This window comes from Sitophilus oryzae, unplaced genomic scaffold (genome assembly GCF_002938485.1).
Source record: "Sitophilus oryzae breed Bouriz unplaced genomic scaffold, Soryzae_2.0 scaffold_85_pilon_pilon, whole genome shotgun sequence".
In the NCBI taxonomy this organism is placed as follows: domain Eukaryota; kingdom Metazoa; phylum Arthropoda; class Insecta; order Coleoptera; family Curculionidae; genus Sitophilus; species Sitophilus oryzae.
In genome coordinates, this window is record NW_022147483.1 from 1,600,060 (window position 1) to 1,619,121 (window position 19,062).

At 27.1% G+C, this 19,062-nt stretch overlaps 1 long non-coding RNA gene across 4 annotated transcripts; it reads right to left on the reverse strand.

The window, feature by feature from the left end:
• Positions 1-4,132: 4,132 nt before the first annotated feature.
• LOC115890139 lies at positions 4,133-13,369 on the reverse strand. 4 transcript variants are annotated; one of them, XR_004051572.1, is made up of 10 exons: positions 10,159-10,275; positions 9,858-10,092; positions 9,524-9,756; positions 9,066-9,270; positions 8,589-8,728; positions 7,891-8,054; positions 7,335-7,509; positions 6,236-6,414; positions 5,414-5,563; positions 4,133-4,904 (listed from the first exon to the last, which is right to left on the reverse strand). It is a non-coding gene; the product is annotated as an uncharacterized LOC115890139 (long non-coding RNA). The 4 variants fall into 4 exon arrangements; XR_004051571.1 differs by lacking the exons at positions 9,858-10,092; positions 10,159-10,275 and adding an exon at positions 9,819-9,843; XR_004051574.1 differs by lacking the exons at positions 9,524-9,756; positions 9,858-10,092; positions 10,159-10,275 and adding an exon at positions 13,260-13,369.
• Between the last annotated feature and the right edge of the window lie 5,693 nt (positions 13,370-19,062).

A 19,062-nucleotide genomic window follows, 5' to 3' on the forward strand; every position in this document is an offset into this window, starting at 1 on the left:
AATTTTACTGAATACAAGAGAAGAGCGTCGCCAGTCGATGGCCTAGAAGGCGCAGTAAAACAAAATCCTCGTTTTTTTTTGCAATTTCTCGAAAACTTACCCTTAAGGCAATTTTTTAATCTCTAGCTTACGCTCTGCTTACCCTTAGCTACGCTCTTGCTGGAACATATTTCACGAAAGTATATTCACTTGTATACAGGATATCTAAAAAAAGTGCGAGTGTAAAGTATTCCTTTCTTATCACTGTAGAAGTTTTGATTAGTTCCAGAGAAATAAACTAACCAATAAAAATATATACATTTACAATATATTTTAAAAAATAACTAAAAACCTACAAATTGACGCCTTGAAGTTAAAACTATACTCAGTGTTTACAGTTGGTTCACACTAACTTATCATGAATATCGTAATCGTACATTGTACAGGGGGTTCAAAATTCGATGCCGAACTTGCTAAAATTTCTTATTTTTTAAAAGGAACGCACTGAAATATTGACACGACTTTTTCACCTAATAGTTTTTTGCCCTGTATTTTACTGTTAAAAAAACCCAAGAAAAATTACTGTATGTTTTTAACCACCTTCATATTAAACGTTGAGCACCATGTATAGTTATCTAAGTATATAATAAATATTATAATCGTTAGTACAGACCACCTGTAGTAAATACCAAGCATTGTTTCTATTTCAAGCCTTGTATTTTTTAATTTTTTAGACAAAAAAAAAAAAAAAAAAAAAAAAAAAAAAAACCGCGTCAGCGATGACTGTTAATTATATGGAACATCGATGTTCATTTCCCAGCCAACTGACGCCGTTTTTTTTTTTCGATCATACGGTATATACAGAGTTTTCTGCGGGAAATATTTAGCAGTATGATACCAGCAAGTTTTCCTATTGAAGGTAGAAGAAAACTTTAAATGTAGGACACGTAAGGTTTTACCTGAATCGCCAGAGATTGAAATAAAAATAAACAAAACACGATCAGAATTATTCTAAAAATCTCTTAATTTTTATCGCACTAAATGTCTGAAAAACCTGCATCTATATTTTATGTACTTTTTCGCTTGAACTATCAAAACAAGTTTAGTGTAAAAACGTGTAAAGAGGCCTTTAATTATAATCCACCATTTTTCAGCACCCTATACAACTGAACATAATTTCCTGAAAAACGACCTAGTGCACGTTTATGGTCTGCACTTAAAATTAACCGAAGACGCTCTGTTGCAGGACCCTGTTTTTTACTGTGGTTATCAACACTGTCTATGCCATAGGTCTATGCCAATTAGACAAAAAGCCTATATCGAAATTACAGGCGGCCCGGTATATTAAAAAGACCTAATATAAATTTTTCTGTTCTGCGATTGTCACCCCAATTTTTACAAATGTGGACAATGGTAGCGCACATGTTGAAAATATTTCTACACATGTACAGGGTGAGTACAAATATTTGCAACTAATGTTGTTTGTAGTTTCCCCTTAAACTAAAAAAAAATTATCTATAATAATTTATAGAGCTCATACTTTTTGTACCATTTTTTAAGATTTACTATTAATTTAAACTGCAGTTATGTTTTTGACTTTATATCGTGAATAGGTTGGATAATATAAAGTTATAAATTATTTTTGACTTCAATTAGATTTGATATAGAAGCACGACATAGATTTTCAGACATTCTTAAAAAAAAAAAAAAAAAAAAAAATTTTCTAAATAAATACAATACATACACACAATATGATCGAAAAAAAAAAAAAAAAATTTGAAAAACAAAATAATAGTGTGTATATTTAAAATTTGAGAAAATTTCTATTAGTAATCTTACAAGCAAACAAAATATAAACCTATCCCATTTACAAAAAAACTGCAGCATAAGTGTAAAAATTTTAGTAGAATCACCGTGTATATCTATTAAAACAGTTTGCAGAAAGAATGGAGGAAAAATATGTTAACTTGATTTGAAGATTTTTCAGTATACTGGGACATCACCCCTGTATACAGTATATATTGTAAATTATCATATAAAATTAAAAAAATTATATTACCATTATTTATAAAAGAAAAAAAAATAAGATTGAAAAAAAAAAAAAAAAAAAAAATAAAAATATTTTGTAGAAATATTTTTTTTTTCTAATATTATTAATTACGATATAAACCACGAAAAAAAATTAAAGTGGATAACCACCAGCATAAAAGGACATCAATAATATTTGATAATCAATATTAGGTGTATTCAATCAAATTGAGGAGTGTATTTATCTTTTTTTCATTTTTTTTTTTTTTTTTAAACTTCTAAAAATTAGAGCAACAAAACCAATACCAAATAATATTATAATTTAACAATTACCTTACTCTGCAAATTAAATTATTTAATTAATCTTTGTACTGAAAAAAAACACCTTATATTGATTATATTACATTAAAAAGCAAATTGTAATCAAGAAAAATGGGGCGACAGTTAAGTTTTACAATAAATAAAGAACAATCTAGAAACAACTGCCAAAACAAACTCAATTAGATGTACATGTAGCATCCATATATTTTTTAACAAAATATAATTGTATTAATTATACTGTACTTTATTATTAGATGAAAATAAATAAATATTATATTTTTATTGATTACTTCGTTTTTATTGTTATTTCTAATGAGTAATTTTCAATATCTACAACGATCTAAATTTTGTATTAAGAACAGGTAGTAACAATAAGACTAAAAAATATTAAGAGCCTAAAAAAATACTCTAAACTGAAATAAAGAATGATTATATATCTTTAAATAATTAACGTTAAATCAACAAAATGAAATATTTCAAAAAAAAAATAAGATTGAATTTTATCCGACTTTATTTAAGAAGCGTTTGCAAATAACTGTTAAAGTTTTTTGAAACAAAGTTTTTAAGTTGAAATATGACACAAAACTATTAAAAGAATGGCTATAATTAAACAGATGGTGCCCCATGTACTTCTAGTTAGTTAACTACAAAACTTCAGGTAAGAAGAGTGAATATGAAATAAATGCGATAATAAATATTATTTTTTTTTTAAAAATAATAACTGGTTAAAATACAAATTAGTTTCGCTCATTTTATATTATGGCGAATGCACTAGGCTATCATAGAATATATTTAGTTAGATACAACACGAAATATTCAACTAAACAACTAACTGTGTTGTAAAAAAATAAAAGTTTTTTTTTTTTAATATATTTTTGATATAAAATGTATATTATACTTTATATACAGGGTTCCCGTTTTAAAACATACATTATACCCAATAACATTAAAAAATTGACAACTTACAACATTTTTGCACTGTTAAATTAAAAAGCATGTGTGATTATCTCTAAAAATCAGAAAAAAATGTGCTATTTAATACACTCCTAATATACAGGTGTCTTATTTAAACATTAAACATGTTTATAAAAATAACTTTTTTTTTTTTTTTTTTTTTTTACGTTTTTTTAATTAAATTAAAACTTGACCAAAAAAATTAGGACAAACAGCAATGTTATAGGTATGTAAAAAATAAAAATAAAGTTGTTTTAAGTTTAATTTGTATTATGTTATGACAGATGCGCTAGATTTTAGAACTATACAATAAAAAATTAGTATTAGCGACTGTTTCATACACACCCTGTACAAAAGTCTTTGTTGAATGAAATGCGCAACTAAACATGTCAGTCCACGTGTGCAAGCGTTTTTACGACATATTATTTCTATTTCTCTTTATTATCGAATTTGTTCCATTTCGCTGTATTAACATTAACATTATTACTATACAAATACATATACAAAATGGCTTACGTTAAATAGTCTGTTCAACGAGCTGAAGAAGATTTTGACAGAAGATATCCTTAAAAAGACAGCAATTACACTTTACTCTGTTTAATGACAAACACAACTGTCACTGTCATGGGTCCTCGTTGGATAGACTATTAAACATGCCAAAAAAAATATATGAAACAAAAGATTAAACCAAATGGTTATTTTACTAAAAATAATCATTCCAGAACTTATAAAATGATTAAATTGACCATTAACTATTAAATTATCATCTGATCGCAGATATAGAGATAAAAAATCATGAAATTTAGTGTGTTTAATACATTAAATAAATATTAAAAAAATAAACTTTAGAACCAAAATAATACTTGTGTTCATAGAGTTATAGTGACGCAGCTGCGCAAGTATAAAATTTATAATTTTGATAATCCGAAATAAATGAGTAGCTTAGGAAATTATAAATAGTATAAGACAAAAATAATTAAAGAACTACTACTATAAATAATTGGTATTGATACAAATTAATAAAGAATGTCTTTAATTCTATTAAAACAATTTAATTAATAATTACAATATCTAATGACCTTTAATGAATTTTAATCATGAATGCAAAATTAAAAGCTAAATGAGATTGAAAAAAGGCTTAAGAGATGAAAAATTATAACAGATTACTATTACATTGCTCAACATATTTTTCATAAAGATTAATGCATAGATTTTAATGATTTAAAATTAATCAAACATGCCTCAAACTAGAGGCAATTAATATAAAGGCAATATAAATAGAGATGATGGTCCTATTTATAAAATAAAGTATTGTTCTTAACTAATGTTTTATTTTGCAAAAGTTTAAGAAAAAGAAAAAGATTTCTGTCCAGATTATCAAAATTTTACAAAAAATTAACATTAAAATGACGCCTGATATAATTATATAGTAAGAAGATAAAAACCAATAAAGAAATTTATTGAAACAATAACACTATTAATGAAGCTAACGAACTCACCAAGGTTCGTTAGCTTCATTGCGGCATTGAGGAATATTGAGTCTGCTTTATGTTGAGTGAAAGAGGAAAGTGAGGAGTAGGAGAAACTGTTGATATCCATTGTTAAGAAAAATGCGGAGATATCTAAAAAATAAAATAAAAATAATATTAAAAAAATGAATAGGGCGATCTATGTAAAAATTAAAATAAATATATTTTTATTAATACAATAACTATGTTATTTTAAATTAATAATTTGTATATACCGGATGAGAAAAAAAAACAGCATTATATAGTGGCTTTTGAAATAACAATTGATGACAATTATTTCTGCCAGGTAGACCACAATATATCATTTATAAAAAATTGGTATAAAAATGAAAGAATGAAATGTTAAAAAAATTCACAGCTCATATTTTTTTAAATTAAGGTTTTCACAGTTGGATAATAATTAGTAAGTTTGAAACCTTTTTCCTTTTTTTCAGCTAAATATTATTTTTGACAAGTTTTTATATCAATTTTTAATAAATGACATATATGTAGGAATAGACGTTGACCTCAGAGACCTGTGCAGCTTGAATATTATGAAAACGTATCATCATTTTCAAGCTTGTCGATAAAATTTAGTAAGAAAAAAGAGATAAATAACTTACCATTGATAAAGGACTGCCGACCACTTTTCAACAGCTATTAAGTACAGTTCTAAATGGGTTTTCTGAGTCTTTTCCTGCAAGTTTCATTCCATTTAAAGCTTTTTGATGTCCACCATAATATTTGCAGATAGTACGGATTGTAGCGTATACCTAAAATTCCAAAAAAATATTAAGTAAATTTTTACTATACTAATTTTGGAAGATTTCTGAAAACAAAATTAATAAAAACAAAACAAAAAAGATTAATTAAAATTATATTTCTTAAAATAATGTATATGTCGTAGTCCCATAGTGTATTCCGTCTTTTCGTGAAGATCCTCGTCACTTCATGAAGCTTTGGTTAGGTTAACAGGCTAGTTATGTTGTTAGGTTAGTTTATTTCATTAAGTGACTAGGCTCTTCATGAAAAGACGGAATACACTATGAGACTACGATATAGATATTTATTGCGTTTATTCTAGTGGGAACATTAATATATCGTCTGTAATTTTAAACCAAATAGTTTTGAATAGCGAATGTTGACAATTTGGCGAAGGATTTTTTTAAATAGTTAATTGTGTGTTGTAATCAGTATAAATTGTGGTGTATATAGTGCGAAAATAAATCCGTTAAGTATTTTATCGTGAGTTTAAATTAGTGGACCCACGGAATCCGTAACAATATGCAACCAGTAATACAGTATCAGCATTTTATTTTGTCCTGCCTATTTTTAACAGTTGTTGGCTTTTCTAATATTGGAACAAAAGCGCTCGAATATTAGAAAATTTTAAAAATTTTCAAGCTGTCCAATGAAATTTTATAAAAGATAGAAAAATAACTTACCATTGATGAAGAACTGGATCCCCTCTAAGAGCTATTAAGTAACAGTAGTTCAAAATGGTTTTCCTCGATTTCTTCTGCACAAGTTTCTCTCTCATTTCATTTAAATCTCTTTTATGACCACCATTAGTTGCAGCTAGTAGAACTTATTTGTTTCTAATAGCAATTGTCTTTTCGTATACCTAAATAAAAAAATATATATTAGGTAATTTTTTATTATAGCAATTTTTGAAGAAGCTATCAGAAAACAGACAATAACATAAATTTTCTTAATATTTGAAACTATCTAAAATAACAAATAAATAATACTCATTTTGTTAATATTAATTTGAAGAAGTTATAAAGAGTTATACAAAATTAAAAGAAAGACTTTTATTGATAACTTCAGAAATAATATAAAAATTGTAAATTTCCTTGATATGAAAGTAATAGCGAGTTATTAATGACCATAAAATGAAAGATCTAATTTACTAGATATATATATAAAAAATATTTAGCAATAACTTGTAAATTATTACATTTATTTTGGTGGTAACTTTAATAATTAAAAAAAGGCTATGCAACTAGTAATACACAACTTTTTTATTTTTTGAGCTAGAACATTCGTTAAAAAAAATTATAGGCTTTCCTGTCAAGTTTTAATACATTTTATTGTTATTATGTATGTTATGTTATTACCCTGTAAATTTAAAAAATAGATAAAAATAATTATTATTAATAATAATTAAAACCTTCTAATTTCTTTTTTTTTTCAATGAAAATTCTAGTTTGCAAAATAAAAAAAAGTTAAAACCTGTTAAATTTAGGGCAAAATAAAACTAACGAAAGCTAATAATAAAACTAAAGCTAACACTGTACAAACTGCAAAGTATGAATATTTTACAAAATTTAATAATTTTACAGAATTTTCAAGCTTATCAATGCCAATTGATAAAAATAATTAGAGGGTATTTCACGTAACTAGCTCATTAAAAGTATTTTAAGATGAAATAACAGTCTAAATTAAACTAGTTATAGACTTAGAAAAATATATACCTTGAAAATTTCTTAATGAACCAGTTGTATGAAAATCTCTGTAAATAAAATGATCAAAAAAACTTACCATTATTAAAAGGCAACAGATGTCGAGCCCAACCCTGGTTCTATTAACTTTACATCCTGTAACGACTGACATTTTTCTGTATCCAATCAAAAATTTTCCTTCAAAGCTGCAACTTGTTCGTTGAGTTGTGACAGCAGCTGTCAAAATGTCCTTTACCATCAATTTGTTCAGCTCACTAAAAGTACAAATAAAAATTAAATAATAAAAGAAATTATGACGTCAGTTTGTTCATACTAAATTTATCATAATTTTCAACCTTGTCAAAGAAATTTAATAAAAAAAAAATAAAATAAATAAACTAGACGTCTAAATGCAAAACCCGACAAGTGACACATTTTGGAAAATTGAGATCTATACACCATTACATTTAGAAGAAGAATTACATTTTCATGCAAGATATTTTCAAGAAATAATACACCAGATAAATTCAGCCCTGTAGATTTATTATTCTTTCTACTATTCAGAATATTTTAAATAATGTTTAGTCTATTCTGTAAAATTGATTTCAATGGACTTATCAGGTTTTGCACTTATATAGACGCCTGAAATAACTTACCATTGATGAAGGACTGCATCCACTCTAACAGCTATTAAGTACAGTCCTCTGAGTCTTTTTCTGCAACTTTCATTCCATTTAAAGTTTTTTGATGTCCGCCATAATATATTATTTGCAACTAGTACTACTTGTTGACTTCTAACACCAATTGTCCCATTGTATACCTAAAATTCAAAAAAAGTATTAAGTAATTTTTTAACGAATCAATTTTTAAAGATTTTTAAAAACAAAAAAAAAATATTAATATTTAGAACTTGTTTAGAACTATGTAAAATCATAAATATACGGCTATTATACCAATTTAAATAAGTCTCAAACAATAAAGATCTTAAACCGACTCTAATAAAAAATAGTTATAATTTTTATATTAATATTAGCGGTTTTAACGATCGAAAAAAATATAAATAAGGTATCTGCTGTACTAAAAATATCAAAATAAAAAAAATCAACTTATATTTACCATACCGTAATTTTATTGTGCTTATCTTAGTGGAAACTTTAATAATTATTAAAACCAGATTTAAAAACTGCATTTTTTTCCAAGATCGCTGATATGCAACCAGTAATACAGTGTCTGTATTTTATTTCGTCCTGCCTTTTTATTATTGTTTTAATGGTTTAATTGAATACGATGGAAAATTTAATATTTTTATAAGATTTTTAAATTTTATAAGAATAAGTTGAGAGGCATAACTTACCATTATTAAAAGGCAACAGGTGTTGAAGTCAATCCAGTGAATGTCATTTTTCTGTGTCCATTAAAGATTATCCATTAAAACTGGAACTTGGACTGGAAACAGCTGTCGAAACGTCCATTAATACCAATTTATATTGCTTACTAAAAATTCAAAAAATAAATAAGTAAATTTTTATAAAGTCAGTTGCTTCGCACATTTTGGAATAAAAAAATATGTTTAGGTAGATATTAAAAAAATAAACGCAATAGTAACTCTTTAAAATATTGTCAAATATTCATAGATTTTTACAAAAAGAAAACATACTAAATAAAATTAAAATTGTCTGATACAAATTTGTAAATAACTACAAAGATTGAAAAAAAATATATTTTATTTTCAATCTCAAACTTATTTTATTTTGAATTTGAAGCCTACAATTTTGTAGTTAAATACAAAAATTGAAGCCTTAAAAAATAATAAAAAATAAAAATAACTTACCATTTTCATAGCGCAATGGTAACGAAGGCCAATTAATCTAAGTACTATTGATTGTATCTTGAAATTGTCATTTGTAAGTAAGATTTTCAGTATCATTCCGATCAAAAAATTCCTCCAGCATTCATCAAACTTATGTACAGTTCTAACTCATTTGCAGATTTGTAACAGCAACTGTTAACGCCCAGTACATCACTCGAACAGATATCTAAAAATAAACAAATATTAATAAGTATATTAATTTGTATCGATGTAGGAAATTAAAATAAATAAGAAAACATTGTAATATCAATATAGTTAGGCAAAATATAAAATTAAGTTGATTTGAATAAAAAAATTCTCCTAATAAATTTAAAAAAAATTAAAAAGTTATTAAAATATACATATGTGTAAAATATGTCATAACTTCCAAGCTTTCCAAAAACTTTAATAGGAAAGAAAATAATGTGAAGAAAACTTACCATTTTTGAGAGATATCTGCGATGTTGAAGTCAATTTAATGTCCTGTATCTACTGTAGAATAAATTGGTCATTTGTGAGCCTTTTCCCAGTTTAAATTATGTCAAAACTTCTTGGATGTTTCTGATAATTCATCCAAGTTGTTATAACATCTGCTATTCTACATTTCCACCAATAGATATGCTTGTTTAATACATAAATAAATGAAACTTGATGTCCAAGATACCAATAACATCTATAAAAAAATAAAAGTTGTGATAAGTATTTATTTTTTGTAACTAGATGAAAAAAAAACACCTTAATACAGTTGCTCCAAATTTCATTCAAAAAACTTACGTCACAGTAAACAAAATCCTCCTCCTTTCCTCAAACATCTTCTATCTCCTCTCCTTCTATTTCAAAGCAATCCTCTTCCATCTTCTCTGCCCTCTTCTATTTTCCAAGTCTCACCAATTCTTATTCAACTACTTATACAACTAACTTATACAAATTTCAGGCGTCTTACAAACATTTTTAAAAGGGGGGAATAGGATAATAATGCTACAACAAACACCTACGCCAGCGCACCTACCTAAAACAAAGCAAAACACTTTTTTTAGCCAAAGAAAGTGATAAATATAAAGTTATATAAATTTACCTGATGGCATCTAGAAGATGGCGCTAATCCTGCTGTTGTCCCCCAAAAAAATTCATTCCAAAGCAGTATAGTACTAAAAAGATTTATGCAGGAACAAACAGAATTTAATTTTAGTAACAAAAATAAATTACTAATACTTTAATTCTCATTATAATGTAAAATTACATTATTTACTAATTTACGTTTAATTAAAAATCACTAAAAAAAATTAAATAATATCAATATTAAAACAAGACGAAAAATAGTTATTTCCAACTGTAATAGAAAAACAATATGCTACCTAATTTTGTCTCTTTGGAGTTATTTTTTATTACCCATTTATTATTGCTAAAAAAACTTTATATTAAAGCCTTGTATAGAGTAAGAAAAAAAGTAAAAATGAATGTAAAAATTGCAAATTAAAAATGAGTACTTAATGCAACATTCTGTAAATGTAGGGAACCTAAAGTTACTGCTTTGGAACCACGACGCGAACCGACTTTTGAAGTTCTCCAAGCCATACTGTATCACCTGTAAGAGAAAAAAAATAATATTAGAATATTTCTAGCAAATACATATGCTAGAAGAAACAAAAAAACAAGCTATAGACAACAAAAAAAACCAATGTAAAAATATAAAAACTCACCATTACATCTTGCTTAAGTTCATTTTCAGTCCCATCATAATAATTAATAATTATACGGCGAAAAAAACAGTGGCGTCTCACTGCTATGGGGCACATCAAATATCCCCAACTCCATGGACTTCGGTCGATCCTGTAGAGTTGACAATAAACACGTTTTCCAGGTATGCGACGGTGCCTGGAACAATCCGAATTTTTTTGGGACTGATCATATGCAGCATGTAGATAGAATTTCTGACTTCTTCAATCTTGTTTTTTAAAATCGCGCTGCGAACCCGGATTGTCCTAAAAAAATGAAAATAAATTAGTTATATAAGTAACTATACAAGTTAAATTAGAATTTAAACTTATATCTACTATAAGTTTTAAAAAAGTTGATCTAATTATTATACAAGTTATTCTACTTTAAATTGAAGCTCATGTATGTTGTAACAAAAAAACTAAAATATACAACACTTATATAAAAAGTATTTTGATTGCTACATGGTGCGATAAAAAAGTTATTTGGTAGGGAGTACAGTAAAAGTTTACAATTTAATCTAATATAAAAAAATTAGACTTACTTTTAACAGGTTTAAGTAAGGCCTGGTTATGCTCGCCTCCTCCCGACATTTTCTGCCTTCAAAATTCGACGCGGGGCAGACCAAGAGAAAAAACAAAAAATGTTTCCACGACCCGCCTGTGAGTGTGTGCTGGTTGCCTTCCTTATGCAGATTCGACCCATTGGTCGACGATTAAGCCTCACCAGTCAGTTCCCATCCCAATTAAGCCGCCTCGTCTGGGGTCACCCTCGTCACCCGTCGGACGGACATCCACCGGGACCCCCTACAGGCGGACCCCCCTCATCATCTTCAATGTGTCCGATATCCCGCCCCCTGCCTCTTCGAGGGTCACGGAATACGTGCACGAAGAAGTCTCGGAGCTTGGGTGCCAGGTCGTATCCGGCCGAAGCCTCTAGCGTTAGAACACCTAGCTCGTAAACCAGAGGGTGGTGACTCCCTTGGGTACCTCTGCATGCTACACAGGTCATCGATGCCCGAACATCAGAGTTAGGGGGTGACCCAAGAAGTCTCCTCTCTTGGGGAAGGCCGCGCCGCGCTCTGGAGTCATCTTAAGCCGGGGATCCACACCAACAAAAACACTGTTAACCAACCGCATCAGCTAACGAAATTCACTAATGTTGAATTAGGAAATTTTATTAACCAACACAGAGAGCTAGCAATGCTCGTGTGAGTGGGGAAGCAGTGTGTGGTGTTGTAGTATTAATATAACGCGCCTAAAAAAAGAACAAAATATTGGAATACCTATAAAAAAATCGAACACCTATAAAAATATTTCGACAATATATAAATAGGTATATTTTAAAGAGATGCTCCATTTATACCTCAGCAATATTTTATAAGATTTTTCCTTGATTATTATACCAAAAATGTCAAAAATATAAAGATGTTATATGATCTAAGGAAAAAAGGGATATAAATTTGATGAATATGGTCAAAATCCAAAGAATTTTTCCATGATGTAACATACAAAAAAAAATAAAAATACACAAGGAGTTTTTAGAGTTGTAACATATTATTAAGAGCTAAAATAAGTTAAACCTACAGTGTTTCAAATAAATAAAAAATATTAAAGTTATATTTTTTTTAACAATGAGACATCCTATATATTTTATTACATTTTTAGTTTCTACTATGAAGACAAAAAACATTCGGTCAAAATTTACCTCAAAATAATCATACTTACTGTTTTCAAAATATTTTAATTTTTATAAAAATTCAGTAACAATTGATTTATTTCTTCAATGCAAATTTACAACTAATACTGAATTAGCAAAAATCGTTTGTCAACATTAATACTATTTTTTAACATGTAATATTACATAACGCGCTTTAAAAGAGAAATATATTTTAAAATACCAATATCAGAAATCATTACAAAAATGCTGAAACATAAATATGTAGGATTCTTAAATCAAAAAAATACGTAATAAAATTCCTAATGAACCTACCTATTTAAAACATAAATACAAAAAACCTACTCATTCAAAATATTATTAATGCGCATATTTTATATTTTTAAAAAATAAAGAAAACTCTAAGTATACCCTATAAAAAGAAATTTAAATTAAAAATAGCAATTTACAAAAAATCAAGACATCGAATTCCAACAGGCGGCCATTTTATTTAAACATTTCTTGGCCGAAAAAATTAAACAAAAAATCAAAGATACCATTACGTAATTTACCAAAAATGTAGTACTATTTGACCCGCTTATGTAACACGCAGTATAGAAAGTACCGAAAATACATAGTTTTACATACTTATCTATTAACTACGTATATTATTTAAACAATATCCTTAGAAATTAATAACTTAATGTTGAACATTGAGAACAAGGCAGCCATGATGGATATTGCGAAATCCAAAAATATTAAACTAAAATATCTCAAAAAATACATAAAATTACGGGTACTCACTTTTTCAGGAGGCTAAGCAGGGCACTAGTAACAGATTACGCATAAATTGTGTACACTAAACGCACTTTTTCGTCAGAAAATTTAAAAAAATCGATGCAACGGACGGGCGGACGTACGGGTCCTTCTATTGCAAACGACCAAAGCATGACCGGCGTTGCCAGATTGAAGTCATTCGTAAAATTTAAGCTGCTCATAAAATTTATTTATTTATTACTAATAAAATCGTTTATAAGAAAATTCTTCTAAATTAAGCTTAATTTTGTTCTCAAAAGTTATTATTTACTCAATACGTTCCACTGAAATCGTTTTTTTACGTAAGGCAAAACATTTATTGTCATAAATAAGAAACAAATAAGTAATTATAAACATAAACACACAAAAATTAGGAAATAAACATAAAATGAAGCTGTTTAAATACATTTTTAATGCTATAAATACATCGAAACCAAGAATAAAGGCTATAATGTTAGTGCGTAATTACAAGAAGAAATAAAAGAAATGTCTACAAAACAACATTACTGGTACTTGTTTTACTAAAAATATAAATATAGAAATGACCCTTACTATAGTGCCAGTGATCAATTTAAACTAATATAAATTCACAAAAATCACATAGAGAAAAAGATGTTCGACATTTTTTAACAATCCGGCAACATTGAACGAGAATAAAATTCAAAACCTCCACGCAACCGAAACTGACCAATTACGATCGAGTATTTTTTGCTCTTGGATGCCTAGATTTTATTTTTTTTTTTAATAAATATGGATGGTTTTTATTAAAATTTCAGTAGAATAATATGCTTCCACAGATGCTTCTTAAATTAATTAAACGATTTGTCTTTATTTGTATTTATTCCCTCCAGTATAAAATATCATACAAAACTTATTTTAAATTGAAATTATCTGGTACGCACATAATTAGATGAACAAAATCATGCATTTCTTTTATATTTTAATAAATTATAAAGAAACAAGTGTTTTTATTCAATAAATATCCCTTAGTTTAATAAGAAACTAATTCTATATAGTTAAATAGTAAGAAATACGAGATAAATTCAAATACGTTTAAATAAAATAAAAATAAACGTTTAAATAAAACGTTTATTTAAACGTGTTTGGATAAATTCTGGATAAATTATATAAAAAAAAATATCTTTATAAGTCTTTAACTTGACTCAATGTTGATGGCTCTTACCGGATGTATCTGTTCAACTTTTGGCGCCACAATTTTCAAATTTGAAATTTAATTAAGCTGAAAAATCCTTTACTTACAAGAAAAAATATATTAATAAGTACAAATTATGAGCGAAAAAACGGCGTCCAGTTGGCTGGGAAATGACGATTGAGTACATTTGCCATAAATTTACATATAAAATGACAGCGATCTTTATTTCGTAGTCATCGCTGACGCTATTTTTTTTCGATCATATAGTACGGTATTATTTATATTACTATTTTAATATTTCGCACAACACGTGAACGCTTATTACGTATTTTCATAATCAATAAAATTAAATAGAAATAAAACTCTAGATTCCTATAATTAATCTAATTGCTTAGATTAATTATTTGTGTTATTATGCTACGTTTAAAAAGTGCTTTATTAAAAATTCGGAAAATTAAAAGGGATATGTGTCCAAGTTTCTTCTTTTTTTAATTTTTAAATGCTGTAGCTCCATATCATGTTTATAATAAGTTTTTCTTAACATTCCATTAAAACTACGGATGCCTTAAGATGGCTTTTTAGCCTCCGTAATTAAAACTGTAGAATCAGCTTCAGCAACATTAACAGTTACCTTGTTAAGATTTTTCTATTCTTACACCTAATTTATGCCGTTTTTTTAGCATATATAATTTATAAACCATATTTTTCCTAATAGAAGGATGGAAGGATATGCAAGATTAATATATTCTAACCTATGATTCTAACATTTATTTTCCAGACAAAGCATAATATAGTATTAAGATTAAGACATAATTAACGTTAAGAAAGATCTTAATATAAATCACAAATTCATGTCTTAAGTTAGTCTAGTAAACACAGGTATAAAACTAATAAGATCAAAACTCAACCTTCACCATATTGTCAAGATTAGGCATTATAGGAAACAAGAAATTACAGTAAATTACGAAAAGAATATCAAAGTACACGATATTAAATAGTGTAATGTATTTTACGACACAAACCATCTCCCTTATAAAGAGAAAAAGATAAAATATAAAGCTTATTTTAGTCTTATCAACACTTCACTCTTCGATAAAATATATGTCTGAAATTGCTATTAATCCACTAACTTGATATTTTTAAGAAATTATGATACAAACATAATCAAAGTAAGTAAAAGTTACGTATTACTATTGTTCTGCTTTTATGAACAATTTGCGATTTAAAACGATTTGAGAGCTCTTGTGATATATCATACCACGTGGAATTAACTTGTCTGCAGATCTTAAGTTGCGGGTAGTGAATGCTTTTAAGGATGGTTTGAAACAATCGGAAATCGCTAAGCAATTACACCTTGGTCTGCATGCCACACAGGTCATCGATGCCTGAACATCAGGGTTAGGGGGTGACCCAATAAGTCTCCTCTCTTGGGGAAGGCCGCGCCGCGCTCTGGAGTCATCTAATCCGGGAATCCACACCGACAAAAACACTGTTAACCAACCGCATCAGCTAACGAAATTCACTAATGTTGAATTAGGAAATTTTATTAACCAACACAGCGAGCTAGCAATGCTCGTGTGAGTGGGGAAGGAATGTGTGGTGTTGTAGTATTAAAAAAACGCGCCTAAAAAAAAGAAAAATTATTGGTATACCATTAAAAATATATTATCGAACACCTATAAAAATATTACAACAATATACAAATAGGTATATTTATTTTATAAGATTACAGCAATACTTTATAAGATTTTTCCTTGATTATTATACCAAAAATGTCAAAAATATAAAGATGTTATATGATCTAGGGAAAAAAGGGATATAAATTTGATGAATATGGCTAAAATCCAAAGAATTTTTCCGTGATGTAACACATAAAAAAATAAAAATACACAAGGAGTTTTTAGAGTTGTAACATATTATTTAGAGCTAAAAGTTAAACCTAGAGTGTTTCAAATAAATAAAAAATAATAAAGTTATATTTTTTTTAACAATGAGACATCCTATATATTTTATTACATTTTTAGTTTCTACTATGAAGACACAAAAAACAATCGATCAAAATTTACCTCAAAATCATACTTACTGTTTTCAAAATATTTTAATTTTTATAAAAATTCAGTAACAATTGATTTACTTCTTCAATGCAAATTTACAACTAATACTGAATTAGCAAAAATCATTTATCAACATTAATACTATTTTTTAACATGTAATATTACATAACGCGCTTTAAAAGAGAAATATATTTTAAAATACCAATATCAGAAATCATTACAAAAAAGCTGAAACATAAATATGTAGGATTCTTAAATAAAAAAAATACGTAATAAAATTCCTAATGAACCTACCTATTTAAAACTTAAATAGAAAAAAACCTATCCATTCAAAATATTATTAATGCGCATATTTTATATTTTTAAAAAATAAAGAAAACTCTAAATATGCCCTATAAAAAGAAATTTAAATTAAAAATAGCAATTTACAAAAAATCAAGACATCGAATTCCAACAGGCGGCCATTTAATTTAAACATTTCTTGGCCGAAAAAATTAAACAAAAAATCAAAGATACATTACGTAATTTACGAAAAATGTAGTACTATTTTACCCGCTTATGTAACACGCAGTATAGAAAGTACCGAAAATACATAGTTTTACATACTTATCTATTAACTACGTATATTATTTAAACAATATCCTTAAAAATTAATAACTTAATGTTGAACATTGAGAACAAGGCAGCCATGATGAATATTTTGCGAAATCCAAAAATATTAAACTAAAATATCTCAAAAAATACATAAAATTACGGGTACTCACTTTTTCAGGAGGCTAAGCAGGGCACTAGTAACAGATTACGCATAAATTATGTACACTAAACGCACTTTTTCGTCAGAAAATTTAAAAAAATCGATGCAACGGACGGGAGGACGTGCCGATCCTTCTATTGCAAACGACCAAAGCATGACCGGCGTTGCCAGATTGAAGTTATTCGTAAAATTTAAGCTGCTCATAAAATTAATTTATTTATTACTAATAAAATTGTTTATAAGAAAATTCTTGTAAATTAAACTTAATTTTGTTCTCAAAAGTTATTATTTACTCAATACGTTCCACTGAAATCGTTTTTTTACGTAAGGTAAAATATTTTTATTGTCATAAATAAGAAATAAATAAGTAATTATAAACATACAAAAATCATAAAATAAACATAAAATGAAGCTGTTTAAATACATTTTTAATGCTATAAATACATCGAAACCAAGAATAAAGTCTATAATGTTAGTACGTAATTACAAGAAGAAATAAAAGAAATTTCTACAAAACAACATTACTGGTACTTGTTTTACTAAAAATATAAATATAGAAATGACCCTTGCTATAGTGTCAGTGATCAATTTAAACTAATATAAATTCACAAAAATCACATACAGAAAAATATTTTCGACATTTTTTAACAATCCGGCAACATTGAACGAGAATAAAATTCAAAACCTCCAGGCAACCGAAACTGACCAATCACGATCGAGTATTTTTTGCTCTTGGATGCCTAGATTTTAATTCTTTTTAAAAAACATGGATGGTTTTTATTAAAATTTCAGTAGAATATGCTTCCACAGATGCTTCTTAAATTAATTAAACGATTTGTCTTTATTTGTATTTATTCCCTCCAGTATAAAATATCACACAAAACTAATTTTATATTGAAATTATCTGGTACGAACATAATTAGATGAACTATAAAATCATGCATTTCTTTAATATTTTAATAACTTATTAAGAAACAAGTGTTTTTATTCAATAAATATCCCTTAGTTTAATAAGAAACTAATTCTATATAGTTAAATAGTACGAAATACGAGATAAATTCAAATACGTTTAAATAAAATAAAAATAAACGTTAAAATAAAACGTTTACTTAAACGTGTTTGGATAAATTCTGGATAAATTATATAAAAAAAATAACTTTCCAAGTCTTTAACTTGACTCAATGTTGACAGCTCTTACCGGATGTATCGGTTCAACTTTTGGCGCCACAATTTTCAAATTTGAAATTTAATTAAGCTGAAAAATCCTTTACTTACAAGAAAAAATATATTAATAAGTACAAATTATGAGCGAAAAAACGGCGTCCAGTTGGCTGGGAAATGACGATTGAGTACATTAGATTTATATATTCTAACATTTATTTTCCAGACAAAGCATAATATAGTATTAAGATTAAGACATAATTAACGTTAAGAAAGATCTTGATATAAATCACAAACTCACGTCTTAAGTTAGTCTAGTAAACACAGGTATAAAACTAATAAGATCAAAATCAACCTTCACCATATTGTCAAGATTTGGCATTATAGGAAACAAGAAATTACAGTAAATTACGAAAAGAATATCAAAGTACACGATATTAAATACTGTAATGTATTTTACGACACAAACCATCTCCCTTATAAAGAGAAAAAGATAAAATATAAAGCTTATTTTAGTCTTATCAACACTTCACTCTTCGATAAAATATATGTCTGAAATTGCTATTAATCCACTAACTTGATATTTTTAAGAAATTATGATACAAACATAATCAAAGTAAGTAAAATGCCAAAAAAATTATAAAAAAAGGTAAAAGAACCTCTATCTCC